This window comes from Ascaphus truei, chromosome 8, assembly GCF_040206685.1.
Source record: "Ascaphus truei isolate aAscTru1 chromosome 8, aAscTru1.hap1, whole genome shotgun sequence".
In the NCBI taxonomy this organism is placed as follows: Eukaryota; Metazoa; Chordata; class Amphibia; order Anura; family Ascaphidae; genus Ascaphus; species Ascaphus truei.
Genome location: NC_134490.1, coordinates 104,850,480 through 104,862,804, shown reverse-complemented (window position 1 = coordinate 104,862,804; position 12,325 = coordinate 104,850,480).

Below are 12,325 nucleotides of genomic sequence, written 5' to 3'. Positions count from 1 at the left end.
GTTCTATTTCTTCATGCTCTGCTAACAAGTCATTTAAGTATTGGACAATAGTGAACTCTTTAAAGTCAAAAGAATGTGTGTCTATCGTGTCTGTCTGTGACTCCCGAGGAGAAACCTCGAGAACCTCTGGCGGAGACGAGGGACCTAGGACTTCAGATCTATTACTAAACCACTTTTTTAACGATAGTTTCCTAATGAATCTTTGTACATCAATTACAGTGGAAAACAAGTCAAAATTGTCATTCGGCGCAAAGTTTAACCCTTTGTTTAACAAATTAATCTCATCAGGGTTAAGGACTAACCCTGAGATGTTTATAACATTATTCTGTTCTGGATTCAAGTGTCCATTTTTCTTTTCTTTTCTTTCTGATTTTTTCTTTTGGCCGAGCGCCTTGTTCTTTTGAATAGTTTTTTGGAGCCTTAGATTGGTATGAAGTAGAGGACTCATATCTCCTGGTATATGAAGTGGATGGTCTAATGTCCTGGTCACTATTCCCGTGTGTGTATCTCTCTGTGTCTGTGTCATTGGAGAAGGAGACAGATGATGGGCGTCCTTCATTGTCTGAAGTATCGGACATACTGGAAATGTCTGCCTTGTTTTTTAGGATTGACTTATTGGGTGTGGATTTGTTAAAGTGATCTCGGTCTCTCTGTGGATATCTTTTCTGATTCTTATTCTTGGATGTATTTCTATATTGATTTGGTTTCTGCCACATGTAAATTTGGTTGTGTACATAGTCCATTTTATCTCGCTCATACTTTTTTTATTTCTGTGTCATTAGGTCTTGTTCCATTGTTTTGATATGTTTGCTCAATTTTTCATCACATGTGTCATATTCATCAAAGTTTTGTAAGTTATTCAAATTCTTTTGAAGGTCTGTAACTGCTTTGGATGTGACTTTTTTCTCATCTATTTTATGTTCAATTATCCGGTCAATTAATTTGAATGAGCATTCATCTAAAAGTTTAATCCACTTCAGCTCAAATTCTTTTGAGGGGAAACCAAAAGATGGTGTTTTGGTGATACGTAGTCCCCTTGGTAACCGGTTCATTGACCGATAGTTTTCTAAGGTCGTAATGTCCCACCAAAGACGTATATCTATTGATAGGGCTTTCTCAAATCTATTAAAGAACATTGGTAAGTCTATATCATCATCATCAGTTGGTAATGTCAGTCCTTCAAAGACGTGTGCTGCTTGTTTGCTGCGTTTGGAGTTATCTGTGCAACTGTGTGCATACGACATGGATTTAGATTGGCTATTGTCAGAGTCCTCAGATAAACAATCCATTATCTAATTCTGTCACCATGTGTCATATAAAACATATATGTATATTCTTGATAGAAGATCAGCTGAAATCCTTATTCCAATATAATGAATCAAATCATACAGTCATGAGCTACTATTTTGGAATGTATATTGGATAGAAGAACAGAGTTCATCAATAGTGCTCAAATGACTATAGAGGAAACAGTTTTTTATAACATCCATATAGGATTTCTTGATTGAAGACAGAATAATGCAGGCATCTAATATTGAAGTGAGTAAATGGTACATAGGTATATAGGTGAGCGTAATGTATTGGACATATATATTGAAGTCCTAGGAGTGCTGTGAGTGGAGAATAATTAGCTCCACCACATCACGCCTAATTGGGACAATGTCACACACACTTGCAACCACCTAGTATATACCTTCCAATATGAGATAAAGGGTAAAACTCACATGAAAAAAGCCTGTTTTCTTCTTGTTTGAGGCGTGCATCCGAAGTGGCAGTAGATGAGTGAGGATTCCGCAGGAGGCAGTGTATCAGAGCACAGCCATGCAATGATCAGGATGACAGCTTTGAAGTTAAAAAGTTTTCTTTATTCGGACACCATGGTGCAGACAGAAATGGAGGGGTAGCTCTTACGCGTTTCGCGCCTAGATGGCGCTTCGTCAGAGAGTAAAAATGTTATGCTGGGTCCCCCCTAATATAGTACATCTAATTGTGATTCAAATTAGCCACAGCCGCGGCTCTAATAGCCGGAAATGACGAAACCGGAAGTGGAAAACCTGAAGTGACGCGACAGGCTCCATGCGGTGTGAAGTTGTTTACAAGCCATATAGTAGTCATGGATACCGCAGCGTCATACCTCTGTGTCAATGAGAAAGATCACACTCGGAAGCGGGACCCAGCATAATCACCCCACCATGCAGGAAAAATATATACAAAACGGTGGTGGTTTAAAAACAACAACTAAAGCATATCAAAATATGCATGAACTAAGGAACTCTATAAGTAATAGATTAGTATGGCCCATGGTATACGATTCAAATAATGCTTTAGAATATTAAAGTTTTTTTGCAGATGTATAAGGAAATCACTATGATAATGACGAAGCCTTAGATATTATATTGAATATTTTGAATGCAATAGTCGGATCATATACAATGGGTTCACATTCTAATAAAGTAGATGATGCCAATTTTACATGAATATATACATTGAAAACAATTATACAGATCTTTTTGATATTATTCGTGATGATGAAGAAGACCCAATAAATTAGTGATGGCAATATTAGATAAATGCATTCTAGCCATTTTTATAATGGCTTTCAAATATACTCAATACTGAGTGTTTAATACTTAAGAGAGCACACATAATTAACAATATTCATATTTTTTTTTGATGTTCTCAAATAATCTAGTAATGTGTTGGAGAAGCATATACTGGCTTTGTAAACACAACAATAAATACATTGTTCTTACTATAAACATGAGTGGACTAGTGACAGAAAATATACAAGAAGAATACATTACATGCATTATCACAAGAAGTGTTTTAACTCCCAGTCAGTATTTATACCCCCTGGTGCCAATGACCCGAAGGTATAGATCCAAAACATTTCTCTCTGGTTCAGCATGTTCTCTCTATTCCCCCCTCTAACAACCCATTGTATATGATCAGACTATTGCATTCAAAATATTCAATACAATATCTAAGGCTTCGTCATTATCATAGTGACTTCCTTATACATCTGCAAAAAAACTTTAATATTCTAAAGCATTATTTGAATCGTATACCATGGGCCATACTAATCTATTACTTATAGAGTTCCTTAGTTCATGCATATTTTGATATGCTTTAGTTGTTGTTTTTAAACCACCACCGTTTTGTATATATTTTTCCTGCATGGTGGGGTGATTATGCTGGGTCCCGCTTCCGAGTGTGATCTTTCTCATTGACACAGAGGTATGACGCTGCGGTATCCATGACTACTATATGGCTTGTAAACAACTTCACACCGCATGGAACCTGTCGCGTCACTTCCGGTTTTCCACTTCCGGTTTCGTCATTTCCGGCTATTAGAGCCGCGGCTGAGGCTAATTTGAATCACAATTAGATGTACTATATTAGGGGGGACCCAGCATAAAATTTTTACTCTCTGACGAAGCGCCATCTAGGCGCGAAACGCGTAAGAGCTACCCTCCATTTCTGTCTGCACCATGGTGTCCGAATAAAGAAAACTTTTTAACTTCAAAGCTGTCATCCTGATCATTGCATGGCTGTGCTCTGATACACTGCCTCCTGCGGAATCCTCACTCATCTACTGCCACTACGGATGCACGCCTCAAACAAGAAGAAAACAGGCTTTTTTCATGTGAGTTTTACCCTTTATTTCATATTGGAAGATATATACTAGGTGGTTGCAAGCGTGTGTGACATTGTCCAAATTAGGCGTGATGTGGTGGAGCTAATTATTCTCCACTCACAGCACTCCTAGGACTTCAATATATATGTCCAATACATTACGCTCACCTATATACCTATGTACCATTTACTCACTTCAATATTAGATGCCTGCATTATTCTGTCTTCAATCAAGAAATCCTATATGGATGTTATAAAAAACTGTTTCCTCTATAGTCATTTGAGCACTATTGATGAACTCTGTTCTTCTATCCAATTGACTTGAGATATGACATGGAGAAGCTCAATTCCATTGAGAATCAGTTGCAATACCTTTGGCTTTTGCTTCTGCTTTTTCTGACACTGGTTAAACCTGCTATTCTATTACCTGGTGTTTTGTACTGAAGCTGTGAGGGATCGGCAAGACTGTCTCCAGAGGGGATCCCCCTGCTACATATGAAAAAGACTCCAAAGTGGTTGGATCCCCAGGACTCCGGAATCTGCTTGTCTCCTCTGGTCTCTCAAAGCCCATTTAACTCATGGGGGAGTCACAGTTATTGGGTTACTCTGGGCATACATGAGATTGACCTATAAACCTATTTAACATGTCACTGTCATTAGGTCATTGTCGCCCTTAGTGGAGATGCCCATTACATGTTTCTGTTATTTGGTGAATTTGGTCCTACCTGGACTGACCTTTTAACCTATTATACATTTCACTGGCATTAAGTCACTTTGGCAAAAGTGAGACTGACCCTTTAAACATATCACTTTATTTAGGTCACTTTGGTTTTATATGGGACCTATTCCTCATTGCACTGTAATTGGGTCACTTTGGTCCTAGCTAAAACTTACTGTCTCGCTTCTCACCATTATATAATGGGTATGAGGGAGGGAGGCGAAGTAGACTTTATAAGTGACAAATAAGAAGGGGAAGGGCCCACCATGAACAAAGGAGCCCTGGGGATAATTGAAGGCTTGGTAATCAATTTCAATGCACTTCAAAAACTGTGAATGAACAGATTGCCTGCAAGAATTTACAAAAAGTCTCATCACAAAATAAATGAGGTAAAGATTGTAAAAACACTCCAAAATATTTGGTTAATATTGAGACATTAATGTAAAAAAGGTAATCTTATCTGATAAAATAATGTAAATTATCTACATTTAAACCATTATTTATCCCACTGCTTTTAGTTAATTTTGTGTAGTAGGAGGAAATGCACCTTTTATATGTAACTTCAACCTAAAACACCAGTGTCTTAAATTCACCTTCCCATGGCACCAGGTCATATAATTCCACATTCTAGTACGCACTTAACTCTTGTTTATAGTTTTTGAATGTATGAACAATTTTATAGCACAAATGAGTACTTTAACTTGTCATTTCATGGATAATTCTGCAGTTCACACATTAATATGACATTTGTCATGAAAATTGTATCAATAAAACATTAATAACTGTATGTTTTCACAATAAATGATCAATGTTACATCTTGAGTTTGTGAAGTATAAAATAAATGTTCTTTTAAGAATAGTTTAGTGTATCTGCCTCTTTCTTTTAATAGAAGGTGTTTGACTACTTTTTCTGTAGAAATACAAGAAGATGTGTACAGTATATTATGGAGCATGATACAAACAAGTACTTTTATTTGACTTTTTATTCGCCAATGTTCAAGTGGAATTTGATCATTACAATTTAAGCAATCATATAAACAAATCACACATACAAGTGAAGAAAAGTAGGTAGATAAATAATATAACCATTTGAGTGCTAGTAGGGCTGTGGCAACATAGGGCATCCACTACTTCCATTTCAATCTTGATCACCACTCTCTGGATCGATGAGCACAATTTCCTCTGTGGGATTAAGCAAAATCAAATGATGCCCTGCATGTTCAGGAAATATCATAAAGTACTGCAAAAAGTGGAGGGCTGGAGACAATTGAATACAAATAACTATTTCATGATCATAACGCAAAAAAAAAAGATAAGACCAAAATCCTCTGATGTGTTTCCTGTCTTGTGCCATTTTATCAAAGAGTGATCTAAGTGGACGTCTAGCCTCAGAAGTCCCCACCTGAGCATATAATAGAAGAAAAAAGCGCCCAATCCTAGTGCATTACTGTCAAAAAAATGGTTTTAATTCCTAATAAAAGGCTCCTAAAATGAAGTCACAAACATAAAAGATAAAAAAGCATTGTATGAGTAATACTCATGCTCCAAAGAATCTGTAAGCGCTGCTGCTCTGCTACTCTGCTCCGTGACACCACTGCATCCAGTACAGCCCTCGTGTATCTCTGCCAGCAGGAACTCACGTCATCAGGCTCCTCACAGTATTCTTTCACCGGGAACACACCTCCAGATAGTTTAGGTTCCCACCGGGGACAATGTTTGCGGCGGAACGAACAGATGATGTCACGCCGTGCACGGAGATGGCAAGCAGGAGAATGTCAGGCAGAACTCATAAATCAACGCTGCAGGAATCCACAGCACACCTGGCCCTATTTTTATAATTATATATGCATTTGGTGAACGTATTGATTGCACAGTTAAATATTATTATTGTCATTTAGGTTTTTTATATATTTATACATTTTCTGATCATTTATTATTATACTATTGCTGTCACACCATACCCAAGCGCAGTCCTTTTCTGTGTATATATATATATATATATATAAAAAGTAGAATTTACCAGATTGGAGTATATATATACAGTGTTCGACAAACCTATATATTTGCTCGCCCCGGGCGAGTGGATTTAACCCACGGGCGAGTAAATATTGGCCCAAGCAGCACACGTTTGGTACTAGGTGGCGAGTAGATTTTTTTGTGTGGCGAGTAGATTTTTTTGGTGATTTGTCAACCACTATATATATATATATATATATATATATATATATATATATATATATATATATATATATATATATATATATATATATATATATATATATATATATATAGAGGTATCAGTACCGTGTTAGCCGAGCTTCAATAATCAAAAAATAAATAGATGATACCGTTCTGTGGCTAACGAAATGCTTTTATTTGTGCGAGCTTTCGAGATACACTGATCTCTTCTTCCGGCGATGTTACAATGAATGAAGCAAGCAAAAGCTATACTATAAACAGTGTCTATTGGAATGTTATCTGTGCTGGTCCTTCCCCCGGTGTGGATGTGTTATATGGCTGGAGGTGTCAAAAGGTTCCTGAAAGCAAGTGATGAAAGAGTGTGTATGTGTATCAGTGTGAATTAACATGAATGGAGAGCCCACAGTATATACAGTGCTTTACAAAAGGTGTGTGTGGAGTGGGAGCGGATATAAATGGTGTGGGTGGGTGTGGAAATGTGAGAGTTCGTAACATAACTAAAAGTGTGTGTGGATACTATATGGTCCCTATTGGTGTACTGTATAGGGATGGAAATATTATATTATATGTTATGTATGTGTGTGTCTGTGTATATATGTATGTAGCCTGGGTCCCTCCGGTCCCCCTGTCTCCCGGTTTCTTTCCCCCTGTGGTGTGTGAGCTGCTGCGGGGGCGAGCGAGTCGCCGGGGGCTCCAGACAACATAATTGCAGGGCGCCGCCATCTTTAATGTGTCCACGCAGGCGCGGAGGCTTGTGCAAGCGCAGAAGTGACATGGCAGCCATTACAAGGAGTGAGAAGAGGCGCTCCATAGTCAGGGACATCCCCCAGTCCGCACATGCGCAGTTAGCAGCGGCGGCAGCCACTACACAGCGCGCGCGTGGCCCCAATGTTAAAGAGGGCCATAAAGAACTACAACACCCAGCAGCCTCTGGGGACTGCCCTATGATCCCTGTCACATGCAGCCAGACAGCCAGAAGAGATTGCAGCTTCTGCTGGAGAAAGATACAATGTTGCGCACAGACCATGCAAAGTCAGTTAGTGCTGGGATAAGGTAGTGGAAGGTGTGTGTAGGGAGCAAGTGGCTTCTTACACTAGGCCAGGTTACCCTCTAGGCCCCAGCTAGGTCCAACTCCCCTTCAGTTTGTGGCTGCTTTAGGGAAGGCCCCTTAGGTAGAGACCTTGCCCTGTTAGCAGTCAGCTTAGTCAGGGACACAGCTGCAGTGCTGAGTGCTCTGAAAGAAGGGTCAGTGTTGGAGTGGATCATTCTCTGCAGAGTGGTGAGCTTGCTCAGAAGGAGACCTTGATCGCTGAGGCTTCGACGCTGGATACAGACGGGTCCTCTTCCACAGTTCTGTGGTACCCAATTGCAGGAGCAGGTATTATCCAAATCACCAAGTGCACCACCTATACACTTCATCTTCGTGGGCAGCGCTGTCCCACACGTGGGTGGAGTTGTGGGACTATTGGGACTTTTGAGTACAAGAACTTTGGGAATACAGTGTGGGGTTAAGGCACTGTGAGAAGGCGGATAGTTGTGCTTAGTAGTGTTACAGGGTGACACTGAGGGTTATTGTTGATGTATGTGTATGTGTTATGTTTGATTCTGCAAATAGAAAACTGTTATAGTAACCACATACACAAGAGTATAAGTATATGTGGGTCCTGTGTAGGGAACATTCTACACTCCTAGAATCCTACACAGGTGGAGGTGCTATAAGTAAGATCGGTCCAGAGGATTCACCCCAGGCTCTCACTGGCGGAGGCTCAGGCCTCCTGTGAGCCTAACAGGTATATTACACCACACCTGGTAACATATAGGTTCCCCCTCACATGCACTCTATCTGCGATTGGGGGTGGGGGAATACCCGTTACATATATGTAACCCTGCTTCTTCCCCCCCCCCCCCCCCACAATCTCATATAGGGTACACTAGGGTAAATGCTACACTGGTTACAGGCTAAAGGGTGGTGCAAACCTGCTGGCAACAGGGGGCCCTGAGTCTCCCGTGATGGTATGGGGGATATCCGGACAGGCTTCTGAAGTGAACATGAGTGGTACTTACAATTGCACCTCCATCTCTTGCAGATCCCAAGACTTGTAGGGAGGAACCTCTGCAGGAGAATCTCTCTCAGCTTCTCCCTGATAGATTCCAATCTCAGGCAAGAAGTATGTTGAATCATAGGAATACTTTATTGCATCAGTGCATGACAGACTGCCCATCATACAGCCATGTGAATAGCAGCACATCAGCAGACCGTCACCCAAAGAATGTCCCTGGACAACACTCCTTGTCAGGGCCCTAGAAGCTGTCCGTGCTCTTCTCTTATCTCCTGGTAAGATAAAAGGAATGATCTCCCTCCGTTCCCCTAAGGGAGGGCCTCAGGCTGGCAGAGCCCTGCACAGTCCAGATAGGGTAAACCAGTCTCTCTCAAAGGTAGAGACACTACTAAATTCAGGAAGTGCTATGCAGTAAGTAGTTCCAATAAACACCACCCCTGTGTTGCTGTGATTGGACACAGAGCCTGGTGACACTATCTTCACTGACTCACTGCACAGCATGTGTGTGGGGAAAACCCATGATTACTCCTGGCAAACCTGCCCTTACCAGGGATGATTACTGCCAGGAGGAGGATAAAACTATTGCCCCAAAACTACCCAGGCCTACATAAATCAAATGGTGGGGCTGACATTCTGATAATGCAAGAAAGAAAAAAGCTGTGTGGTGCTCTTAAACATAGACCCCAAAGATTGTCAAGTTCATTAAGACATAAATGCCATAGCTTGTATCCTCGAAGTATCCCATATATAAGGGTGACCACCTATAGAATAAGAACACCTATTCCACTAGATATCAATAAACTGGAAGAGTACCACCACTTGAATGGTGAGTACTCACACCTGCTAGTGTCCAGCCAAATACATTGAATGGGAATGTTGCGGTGTAACCTGAGTAATATAACTCACTTGTTTGTAGGATGGTCCTCAGGGGATTTGATCTTCGCAGGTGTGTGCTGCTGGTACTCCATAGAAGTCAACAGGATTCACAAAGGAGAGTTGGAGCACTACTACAAAAAAACGATTGCTAGAGAGTGGGTCCGAAAAAATAAAGGTTTAATGGATCAGAGCATGGTTGACAAGAAAAACGAGCCCTCAGGCCCCCACCAACGCGTTTCGAGCTTCCGCTCTTTCTCAAGGTGTATAACGATCTGATTAAACCCCCTTACCTGATATACCGTCATTTTCCCGCCAATCGTCCTCACCAACCCGTCGCTTAGTCGCGTCACACGCCACGCGCCATGTCCCCAGGACGCGTCACGAGTACTGCGCCTCGCGCTGGGTAGGGTGGTGACGTCAGCGTGTCCATGAACAAACCAAACTTTATTGATATCCTAAATCTAACAAGACTAACATAAAACTAGAAAAACTTTATTAATATATTTAAACATAAAAGGATGAACACAATCTCCATTACTATAATATCAACATATAACAAATGTTTAAAAGAAAAAACTTTTAGAAAAAAGTCTTTTAGAAAAAAGTCTTAATAAACATATTAAAATCACTTAAATGTAAATATATGAATCCCATTCCCTACATACAATCAGAATATATTATTCTTTAGTATATATATATCAAACTTATCGCTAGATTGTAATTAACTTTTATCACTAGATTACAGTAAAGATATATATATATATATATATATATATATATATATATATATATATATATATATATATATATATATATATACTAGTGTATAATAAATAAATAAATAAGTCATACATATATATACATATATTGATTATAATAAAAATAGGGTTCATACATTCCAGATCATTTCTTTAACCAGTGTATAAACAGAAATTGAAAATGAGTATCTTTAGATGTAAGTATTTTACATTGTTATCCAATTACACAATGGCACTTCTTGATATTTTACTTATCTTTCACTTTATAGGTATCAGATATACAAAAGATATAAATTATGACATTGCATTACAGTTGTCAAATCATGGGTTTACAGTAAATGTTAGTATATATTCTTTCTTATTTATTTGAGATATGCGTTAAGATCCCAATCTGTATTTAACTCGTATGGGATCCTGGTATTTAAGGTGAAAATCCAGAAAAGTTCCCTTTTGTCCAATAATTCCAATCTATTACCACCCCTATATGGTTTATCAATATGTTCAATTCCTCTGTATTTTAATTTGGTGACATCTCCAAATTTACAGGTGGTAAAGTGTTGGGATACCGGATGTGTAAGATCCCTTAGTTTTATTAATCTGATGTGCTCTCTCATTCTGGCCTTCAATGCTCGTGTAGTATGTCCCACATATTGCTTACCACATCCACAGTCCAATAAATAAACTATGAATGTGGTATTGCAATTTATGAAGGATTTTATAGCATATGATTGTCCTGTATTGAAGGATACAAAATTAGGAGATGGCTCCAAATAAGTGCAGGAGATACACTTTAAACATTTAAAGCATCCTTTGGGGAGACCACCTCCATGTGTTTGACCTTTAGATGAAAAAAGGCTTCTGGACACATAATTGGCTACAGTTTTTGCCTTTTTAAAGACAAAACGTGGGCCTTCCTGGTATACTTTCTTTAATAAAGGGTCTGCAGACAACACATTCCAATGTTTCTTAACAATGTCTTTAATGTGTTGTCTGCAGACCCTTACACATCCGGTATCCCAACACTTTACCACCTGTAAATTTGGAGATGTCACCAAATTAAAATACAGAGGAATTGAACATATTGATAAACCATATAGGGGTGGTAATAGATTGGAATTATAGGACAAAAGGTAACTTTTCTGGATTTTCACCTTAAATACCAGGATCCCATACGGGTTAAATACAGATTGGGATCTTAACCCATATCTCAAATAAATAAGAAAGAATATATACTAACATTTACTGTAAACCCATAATTTGACAACTGTAATGCAATGTCATAATTTATATCTTTTGTATATCTGATACCTATATAGTGAAAGATAAGTAAAATATCAAGAAGTGCCATTGTGTAATTGGATAACAATGTAAAATACTTACATCTAAAGATACTCATTTTCAATTTCTATTTATACACTGGTTAAAGAAATGATCTGGAATGTATGAACCCTATTTTTATTATAATCAATATATGTATATATATGTAGGACTTATTTCTTTATTTATTATACACTAGTATATATATATATATACTATATATATATATATATATATATATATATATCTTTACTGTAATCTAGTGATAAAAGTTAATTACAATCTAGCGATAAGTTTGATATATATATACTAAAGAATAATATATTCTGATTGTATGTAGGGAATGGGATTCATATATTTACATTTAAGTGATTTTAATATGTTTATTAAGACTTTTTTCTAAAAGACTTTTTTCTAAAAGTTTTTTCTTTTAAATGTTTGTTATGTGTTGATATTATAGTAATGGAGATTGTGTTCATCCTTTTATGTTTAAATATATTAATAAAGTTTTTTTAGTTTTATGTTAGTCTTGTTAGATTTAGGATATCAATAAAGTTTGGTTTGTTCATGGACGCGCTGACGTCACCACCCTACCCAGCGCGAGGCGCAGTACTCGTGACGCGTCCTGGGGACATGGCGCGTGGCGTGTGACGCGACTAAACGACAGGTTGGTGAGGACGATTGGCGGGAAAATGACGGTATATCAGGTAAGGGGGTTTAATCAGATCGTTATACACCTTGAGAAAGAGCGGAAGCTCGAA